This window comes from Myotis brandtii, unplaced genomic scaffold, assembly GCF_000412655.1.
Source record: "Myotis brandtii unplaced genomic scaffold, ASM41265v1 scaffold196, whole genome shotgun sequence".
Lineage (NCBI taxonomy): Eukaryota > Metazoa > Chordata > Mammalia > Chiroptera > Vespertilionidae > Myotis > Myotis brandtii.
The window spans coordinates 5,461,291-5,471,136 of record NW_005357311.1 but is presented as its reverse complement, the minus strand read 5'-3'; the positions used below and the strand labels follow the sequence as shown (position 1 = coordinate 5,471,136).

At 47.6% G+C, this 9,846-nt stretch overlaps 2 long non-coding RNA genes across 3 annotated transcripts in view; both read left to right on the top strand.

Annotated features, from left to right (window-relative positions):
• The window catches only part of LOC106725908, a 13,457-nt gene extending 10,807 nt beyond the window's left edge, over window positions 1–2,650 (top strand). For both annotated transcript variants that reach the window (XR_001361911.1, XR_001361910.1), the window contains exons 2-3: window positions 1,738–1,817; window positions 2,180–2,650. This is a non-coding gene — a long non-coding RNA (uncharacterized LOC106725908). The remainder of the gene's footprint in view (window positions 1–1,737; window positions 1,818–2,179) is intronic.
• Window positions 2,651–2,686: 36 nt separating this feature from the next.
• On the top strand, window positions 2,687–3,152 carry LOC106725909. The gene is made up of 2 exons (XR_001361913.1): window positions 2,687–2,793; window positions 2,947–3,152. It is a non-coding gene; the product is annotated as an uncharacterized LOC106725909 (long non-coding RNA).
• The last annotated feature ends 6,694 nt before the right edge of the window (window positions 3,153–9,846 follow it).

Here is a 9,846-nt window from a genome sequence, read left to right as displayed (position 1 = left end):
TAGATTTCTTGAGGATCTCACTACATTTATCGGCGGTTTCTAGAAAATTCTTGAAAAACCTAAAAAGTGTGGTTTTGAACTCTATATCCAGCAGTTTTCTTTCCTCCATTTCTGTCATTTGTGTCCTGTTTCTTTGTCTCTGCATTTTTTTTATGCTTTCTTGGTGCACCCCCTTGTGGTCTTTGTGCACAGTCTTGTTGTAGTTAAGCCTTGATTGATGTAGGTAACACTGGGGGGGCGGGGATTTGACCTCCAGGCCAATTGGCTGTGAGAATCAGCTGTGTCTCCAGTGGGAGAACTTCTGTCCTGATCTCTAGGGAGGTGCTAATCTAGCCTCTGCCTGAGGCTATCCAGCAAATGCCTTCGTGCAAGGCTTGGGCGGGGCGAGTCCCAGGGGATCAACAGGGTGGGCAGAGCGAGCAGTTATGGCTGCTCTCAGTCCTGCCTTCAGAGGCTCTGCTTCTCAGTGTCCCAGCAATTGCTGCAAGTACCTCCGAGAGAAAGCTGCCCTCGAGTTCCGACTGATGCCAGACAGTCCCGCTTCTCCCGTTTGAGTCTGGGTCCCCAGAGACTCGCCCGGAACTGGAGCTCAGAGCCTGAGACTCCCTCCCGATTGAAAAACGACAACCGCGCCCTCAGCCACCAGCCCGCTCCGCATGCACCTCCGCACCTTAGTATTTTACTTCTGCACTGCGCCTCCTCTGAGTCTTGGTATGCTTTTCTCTTTCCTTCTAGTTGTAGAATTTCCACTCAGCCAGCCTTCCTGTGGTTCTGGGTGATGTCCGTTCCATCTTTTAGTTGTATTTTTGAAGTGGTTGTGCGAGGCAGCAATCTCCGGTGTTTATCTATGCCGCCATCTTGGTTTCTCCCGTGGCTGCTTCTTTAAATCTCTCCAAGTTACTTTTAATGAATTTCATGAATAATTGTAGCCAAATTTCTTCACATAAAAACATAGTTTTTGGTCTAGGGCTAGTCAGTCCTTGCTAATGAATTCAGGGAGAATACTACTATTCAACCAACTCAATCTTCTTGAGGACTGTGGGTGCGTTCAATCAGAGACCACTGGCACTAGGTTTCTATTATTGATGACGGGTCTCAGTGTCAGTGAAATAAAATGCATTGTCAGAGCCATGCAAACACAAACATTGCCTAAAGACTGAGCAGGAGTAGCTAGAACATGTCACTGCTATGACAGATGATCATTCAGGAACCTTCCATGTGTAAGCCTCAAAAGCAAGCAAAGACACTTAAAGCATGACTCACAGTATCAAAACGAGTGACTTGCTTCTGAGAGAGTGATATCATTTCCTCACATAGTTCTGCACTTATTTAGAATTTCTGGCTCCATTCTGTTCAGGCCAGGTCATGATGGAAAATAAGTCCAGCTTCTCTTTGGGGGCTAACACATTGATCCTCTCAGAGTACCCATTCATTTCCAGGAGTCTTTGATCTAAATTTGGTAAATACCTTCTATAATTTTCTGCTATTCAGTTATCTAATCAGTTAAAATAATCTTTTAAGTGGATTTCCATTTTTTCCAAATAACCCCATAGATTGTCAAGGGCATCAGAACAAAGAAAATCCACATTTTTTTTTATCACTTTTAGCATTGACTCATGCCATGAATTAATTTGAAAGTGTTACAGTCTAGATTCTGATAAATCATATAACAAAAGAAGAAAGCAACAAACTTCTCTTTGGATTTGAAACAAAAACGTAATTCCTTTTTCATTACAGGTATCCTATCTACAGCAAATGAATACCACTTTTCTTCAGGTTTACAGCACACTTTTGGACTATTTCACTGGTAGCAAATGGTAAACCTATGCTCATTTAATAAGAATTTTTTTTTTCTTGTGAAAAGTCTCAGCCAGGCCAGGACCTTTGCAGGTTAGCCACTCAGATAACTTGTTGAATGCCCCTATGTGGGCAAGAGTTTGAGAAAAGGTTGAAGATTAAGAAAGAAAGTAAAATATAGTATGTATTGAGTGTGATGAGGAGCCTGGAGGTAGGGACCAAGAAGCAGAAGATTGAGACCCTATGCTGAACATGCCACCAAATAGATAATGAGACCCTGACACTAATGACTCTTCTGACTTCAGCTATGGAGTCTCTAACATCAGCGTCCATAGCGATGATCCTCTTATGCCTCAGCTCTAAAACTATGATTCTTTATCAGGACATGAACAACATGGAGTTTATAGAAGAAAGCAGGAGAATGAATACATCTGTCAAACACCAACAAAATGGACTAGAAGGGGGGAATAAAGCTAAAATGAATTGAGTTGACTGGTTCTATGTGCACACTCTATTAGCAGCATTACTTCACAGTCCTCCCACCAACCTCAGGAGACAGATCAACCATCCATTCATTCAACTATGAAACATCTGCGACGAGTAAGGCTGTGTACAAGGAGCTTGGGATGCCACAGCAAACAAAATGCACACTCCTTACCCCCGTGGAGCTTCTATTCCAGCAGTGGAGACAGATTACCAGAAAATTATTACATTATGATCCTCTTACGTGTAGAGGAGGAGTAGGACAGGGTGATTTGAGTAGGTGACCATGTAATGGATGCCTTACACAATATGGAGATCATGTCAGGAAAGCTTTTTTTTTTTTTTAAGAAAATCGTATTTACAACTAGGTATTCAGCATGAATAAGAATGGGCTAAGCAGTTTTTTTTTTTTAAGAAAATCATATTTACAACTAGGTATTCAGCACGAATAAGAATGGGCTAAGCAAGCAGATGAGATGACATGCATAAGGACACAACGCAGAAAGGAACAGGGTAAGTCCAAAAGGCATTGTAATCCTCACGCAACAGGCAAGGCCTAGATATGTATGCATTTGTCTCTTAAGTCACTTACTTGCTGGCTGCTGGAGGTTGAGGTTTAATATGAGGCCTATTTGAGCTCAGGGAGTCATATGTTTCCTGACACAGTGTGCCTGGCTCCTCTTTGATGACTCCATCTGCATCTTGCTGGAATCACGGTTATGAGGTAGCCCCCAAATGCACACCATGTGAGTCTCCCACCTGCTTGAAGGAGACCTGTTGGTAATCACCCTCCACGTGCATCCTTGAAGGGTTCATCCACGAGTGAGCAAGTTCATCTGCTGGGGATCCGCAGCAGGAAGGACTGGAAAGAGGTAGAGAAAGGGCTTTATCTTCCTCGTTCCTACAAAGATAAAGTATGCCCGCATTTCGCAAAAGATCACCATTTTGACTTATTTACCATCTTCAAAGTTTCTAATTACCGCCTAACAACACTTCTAACCAACTCTCAATGCGCGAAGTTGATTATAGTTATTATTCAGCTGAAAGTTAAGAAATTGCTCACAAGAAACCTGCATCCTGTCATGTACCAAAGCCGCACATATTTGTCCCAGTTCTTTCTCTCAGAGTGCACATAAACATTTCTCCATATCAGGGGGCTTTTCAACATTTCAATGGCCTAGTGGGTCGCTCTTTTGAGCCCAGAGGGCAATTACTAAAAGTTAAGGTAAGTGGGGAAGGGAACAGAAAACATGATTGTCAGTCCAAACAAGTGAGGTCCAGGGGACAGCTTAAGTTGTACATGAAGTATAATCTTTTTGCTTTGGCAAGAAAGTGAGGTGACCAGTAATTAGCCATTCAAGTCAGACCCTAAGCAGCGTGACTAGGATGGAAAGTAGGCGGCTGCCAGGCCCACAGTTTCTGGCATTTGCGAGCTTTGAGGCAGGAACTCATCTTGAGCCTAATAAAATGATTTGATACAGTGAAGTTGTTTGTTGGTTTGTTTTTGAATATGTTGCATTTTTATTTTTTTCTCCCAAAATATTGGCAGAGATAGATTAGTGACCTAGCTAAATGATCCATGACAAGGCCTCAGAAAGACTGAGAAACTGGTGTCATTTTCTTTTATAGCTTCTTACTCCTGCCTCGCCTCCTGCACACCTTTCCTCCCTCCTTTGCTCAGCCCTTGGGGCACATCCATCCCAAACTGGCAGAGATGGATTCGGAGTAGTTGTCAGGGAACCCTTCCTGCCAGCAAGGCACTCAACAAATATTCAAAGTAGATGTAATTCTCTGTCTATAAATTCATGCATTCAAGAAACAGGAATTTTTTTAGATTTCCTTACATCAAAATAAATTTGGATTCTGAGTAACCAGCCCACCACGCTGGCAGGAAATTTAACCCAGCCATGCGTGGGCTGCTCCCATGCCCCACACAACAGGATTCTACAAAAGCCTGGGTCTAACAGAGTTCAGGGCCTTATAAGGGGCAGAGGCTTTGGGAGACTCCTCCAGTATTTTGTCATCTGAGATAGCAATTGTCCCAGTGCATGTGGCCCATTCAGGGCCCACCTCTGCTGCTTCCAGGCCTCATGTGAGGTAGGAATCTTTGGTGAAGTAGGAGACCTGCTCCTGGGGCTGAGTGCCCCTCTACTCACAGGAGCCACAGGGTCCCTCCAAGCTTAGAAAGGCAGCTTTTTTCTTTCCTCATCCTTTCAAAAGCAGGCTTTCTCCTTTCTTGCCTTAAGCAAGAAGTAACAAGCCAGACTACCTGTTTGAAAAGAAAAGAAAGTAAAAAAACGTATGGAAAACACACACGCGCACACACACACACAACTGAATTCACTAGTGTCAGCTTTCCATTTGTGTGTGTGTGTTGGGGGGGTGGGGTGGGTTGTAACATCTAACTGCATATCAGCGAGGATCTCATATACTCAAAATCTCCGTTGTATATTGGTTACTGTTGGGGATCCAACTCTGTATAGAATTTTCCTATGCACACTGGAGTTTGCAAGTCACTGAGTTAAACTAAAGGAAGGAACAAGAAGAAAGTGTATTTACAAATGTCTAAAATCCTTTGTGGTAAAAAGAGAATGGGTGAAAAATATGAAATCATTCTTGTTTTGCCTGCAGAATTTACACATTCTGGTTTAATATACCTTAATATGTGTTGGTGGCTTATTATCGAAAGGGTTAAAGGAGAAAATTTAGATATTTTATGCAGGGATTAAATTCTAATTTAATTTTTTGTAAGTTTATTCCCCCTTTTCTTTTGTTTTCTGTAGTTTGGCTATGTATAGATTTATTATTTTCTCTTTACTCCTATTTGGTACTTGTAGAGCACATTCAATCGCAGTATTATCTTTCTTCAATTCTGGAATTCTACAGTCTTTTTCTTTCCTCATCCTTTCAAAAGCAGGCTTTCTCCTTTCTTGCCTTAAGCAAGAAGTAACAAGCCAGACTACCTGTTTGAAATGAAAAGAAAGTAAAAAAACGTTTGGAAAACACACACACACACACACACACACACACACACACACACAACTGAATTCACTAGTGTCAGCTTTCCATTTGTGGTGTGTGTTGGGGGGGATGGGTTGTAACATCTAACTGCATATCAGTGAGGATCTCATATACTCAAAATCCCGTTGTATATTGGTTATTGTTGGGGTTCCAACTCTGTATAGAATTTTCCTATGCACACTGGAGTTTGCAAGTCACTGAGTTAACCCAAAGGAAGGAACAAGAAGAAAGTGTATTTACAAATGTCTAAAATCCTTTGTAGTTGCCCTAACCGGTTTGGCTCAGTGGATAGAGCGTCGGCCTATGGACTGAAGGGTCCCAGGTTCGATTCCGGTCAAGGGCATGTACCTTGGTTGCGGGCACATCCCCAGTTAGGGGGTGTGCAGAAGGCAGCTGATCGATGTTTCTCTCTCATCGATGTTTCTAACTCTCTACGGAAGGAGGAGGGGGAGAGGTGGGGAACTGTGCAGTGGTGAAGTGCCAATGATGGTGGCATCAGCATCTGGCATCTGTTCCTTCTGTGCCCAGCATGGTGACTGTCGCCTCCTCTCCTGGCCTCACCTGGGGCCTTTGGGCCCTGGGCTGGGACGGGGAACTGGGAGTGGGTGGTGGTGGGCATGGCCCCTTTTCCAGGGGGGCTGAGAGCCGGCTCCCTCCTCGGGGCTGGTGGCCAATCTCCTCCCATCCCTCCCCCTGGCCGGCAGCCTGGTGGTCAGTGTGCTCCCACAGCCAACCTCCCCCGGCTGGCCAACCTCCCATGGTCCCTCTCCCCTGCTGGCCAACCTCTCGTGGTTCCTTCCCCCCCGGGCCAGCAGGCCCTGATTGCCCAATCAGGGCCACCCCCGAACCGGGGGTGGGTGGCGGTGGATGCGGCCCCTTTCCCAGGGGGACCAAGAGCTGGTTCCCTCCTCAGGGCTGGCAGCCAACCTCCCATTCCCTGTTCCTCCCCCCAGCTGGCAGGCCCGGAAGGAGGAGGGGGGGAGGGGGGAACTGTGCAGTGGTGAAGTGCCAATGATGCTGGCATCAGCATCTGGCATCTGTTCTTTCTGTGCCCAGCATGGTGACTGTCGCCTCCTCTCCTGGCCTCACCTGGGGCCTTTGGGCCCTGGGCTGGGACGGGGAACTGGGAGTGGGTGGTGGTGGGCATGGCCCCTTTTCCAGGGGGGCTGAGAGCCGGCTCCCTCCTCGGGACTGGTGGCCAATCTCCTCCCATCCCTCCCCCTGGCCGGCAGGCCCCAATTGGCCCACTGCCCGCCTACCATGGTGGTGGCACAGAGGCAAGGGAAGGAGAGGGGGGAAGTGGGGAACCACTCAGTGGTAGGGTGCCGATGATGGCTGTGTCAGCATGGCCCCTTTTCCAGGGGGGCTGAGAGCCGGCTCCCTCCTCGGGACTGGTGGCCAATCTCCTCCCATCCCTCCCCCTGGCCGGCAGGCCCCAATTGGCCCACTGCCCGCCTACCATGGTGGTGGCACAGAGGCAAGGGAAGGAGAGGGGGGAAGTGGGGAACCACTCAGTGGTAGGGTGCCGATGATGGCTGTGTCAGCATCTGGTGTCCATTCCTTCCGCGCCCGGCCTGGTGACTGTCACCTCCTCTCTGGCTTGGCCCTGATTGGCCTGGCCCCACTAGGCCCTGATCACTGGCCAGGCCTAGGGACCCCACTCATGCACAAATTTTGTGCACTGGGCCTTTAGTCTCTCTCTCTCTCTCTCTCTCCCTCTCTCTCTCTCTCTCTCTCTCTATATATATATATATATATCTACACTAATAAAAGAGAAACATGGTAATTGGCGTACGACCGCTACCCTTTTCATTGGCTAATCAGTGAGTATATGCAAAATAACTGTCAACCAAGATGGCGGCCGGCAGCCAGGCACTGAAGCGAGCAGGGAGGCTTGCTTGCTGCAGACTCCAACGTTCCCCGCCTCACTTGCCAGCCTCTGGGATGGGATGGGATGGGATGGGATGGGATGGGATGGGATGGGATGGGATGGGATGGGATGGGATGGGATGGGATGGGATGGGATGGGATGGGATGGGATGGGATGGGATGGGATGGGATGGGATGGGATGGGATGGGATGGGATGGGATGGGATGGGATGGGATGGGATGGGATGGGATGGGATGGGATGGGATGGGATGGGATGGGATGGGATGGGATGGGATGGGATGGGATGGGATGGGATGGGATGGGATGGGATGGGATGGGATGGGATGGGATGGGATGGGATGGGATGGGATGGGATGGGATGGGATGGGATGGGATGGGATGGGATGGGATGGGATGGGATGGGATGGGATGGGATGGGATGGGATGGGATGGGATGGGATGGGATGGGATGGGATGGGATGGGATGGGATGGGATGGGATGGGATGGGATGGGATGGGATGGGATGGGATGGGATGGGATGGGATGGGATGGGATGGGATGGGATGGGATGGGATGGGATGGGATGGGATGGGATGGGATGGGATGGGATGGGATGGGATGGGATGGGATGGGATGGGATGGGATGGGATGGGATGGGATGGGATGGGATGGGATGGGATGGGATGGGATGGGATGGGATGGGATGGGATGGGATGGGATGGGATGGGATGGGATGGGATGGGATGGGATGGGATGGGATGGGATGGGATGGGATGGGATGGGATGGGATGGGATGGGATGGGATGGGATGGGATGGGATGGGATGGGATGGGATGGGATGGGATGGGATGGGATGGGATGGGATGGGATGGGATGGGATGGGATGGGATGGGATGGGATGGGATGGGATGGGATGGGATGGGATGGGATGGGATGGGATGGGATGGGATGGGATGGGATGGGATTTTATGAATCCTTGTATGCCAAAGAGAAAAGCTTGGAGTGGATCTGGGCTATAAGAAATTATTTGGTCTTATCTCTTGCTCCTGGCATGGAGTTCCTAAACCCCTAGAAATTTCCTAAGTGATAGGGGTGTCTTTTGAAATTCATATGATCCCTTTTCAGCACCTGGGAGTTTATGTTAATAAGGTGATTTAGGACTGGGGCCCTTGACAGCCTCAGGGCAGAGCTGGTCACCAGAAAGACCAAATGAGGGCTGGAGATTGAACTCTATAAACTCTTGAAAATGGAGATTTGATGTGTTTCCAGGTTGGAAATGTTAGGAGGGTGGCACACCTGGAGAGGGCATGAACTGTCCAAGCTCCTTCCCCCATACCTTGCCCTATGCATCTCCCACATCCGGCTGTTCTTAAGTTGTGATTTTTAAAATATAATGAAGAAGTAAATGTTTCCTGAGTTCTGTGAGCAAATTATCAAACCAGAGGATGGGGTCATGGGAGCCCTTGGTGAGCTGTTTACTCAAAATCCAATCAGAAGTATAGGTGACAACCTCAACTTGCAATTGGCATCTGAAGTGAGGTTAGCCCTGTGGGACTGAGTCATGAACCTGTGGGATCTGATGCCATCTCCAGCTAGTCAGAATTGAGTTAAATATATAGGACACCCAGTCAGTGTCTGACAAGAATTGGAGAATTACTTAGTGTGGTTTTGAAAAACACCCACACATTTGGTGACCAGAAGGAAAATGTTCTCCTTGCAGTGGGTAAAGGAGAAACAGAAAAGCTTTTTCTCACAGGATGGTAAAGAGAGCCAGGCAGGGCATCATACTCAAGTCCTTCTCTGAAGAGGGGGAATGGGGTTTCCTCAACTGCGTCATAACAGTGTTCAGAGGTCTCTCTTCAGACATGATCTTTCTTTCTTAGGAGACCAACACATGATACAGCTGCCCTGGCTATTGCGTTCCTCTTTGCCTTTGGCTGGGGATGGGGGGCGGGGCAGCCCTGAAATCCCAGGAGCACCCCCTGGAAAACTGAGAGTCTCAGAAACTCTACCAGCTCTCCACTGCTGGGTTTGTGGCCCACATGTGCCAGAATGATTCTCAGAAGCTAGTTAAACTGACTTTTGAGGAATCCCATCTTCCACAGTGGAAAAGCGTATCTGCCTTTGTGGCCCACTCTATCATACTTCTGGAAGAGTCAATTCTAGAAGGTTCTGTTAGTTGTGCAGACGTGATTGTGTCTTTGGAAGACAGCATGGGTCTCTCAAGAGTGAAAGAGATATTTGAGTGTGAACTTAGAGGCATAGGGAGACCTTTGGATGACAGAGAAGACTTGAAGACGACTTGAATTATGTAACTTTGAATTTTGAATATGAAATTGAAAGACTTTCGGTGGGGCATGGCCTCAGTTTGTCACAAGTTCCACCATTCCTGATTGCTTTACACCTGTCTGGACTCACACCATTTATGGTGACTACCTGGCCTGTTAAAATCTGAGTTCGTGGACCCTTGGCCTCCATGTAAAGTCAGCACTGCCTCTGGATTTATCTAAGTCAATGAGAATCCTCCCATACAGCCCATGTTCTCTTTTGACCATTCAGCCTTCTCTGATTTGTACTCTTTTCTCCCACCCACACCACCAGAATTAATCTCTATTGTCCCTGTTAGGTTTATTTGTACCTCTCTTAGTGCATAATACAGCCTGCCTCATATTTT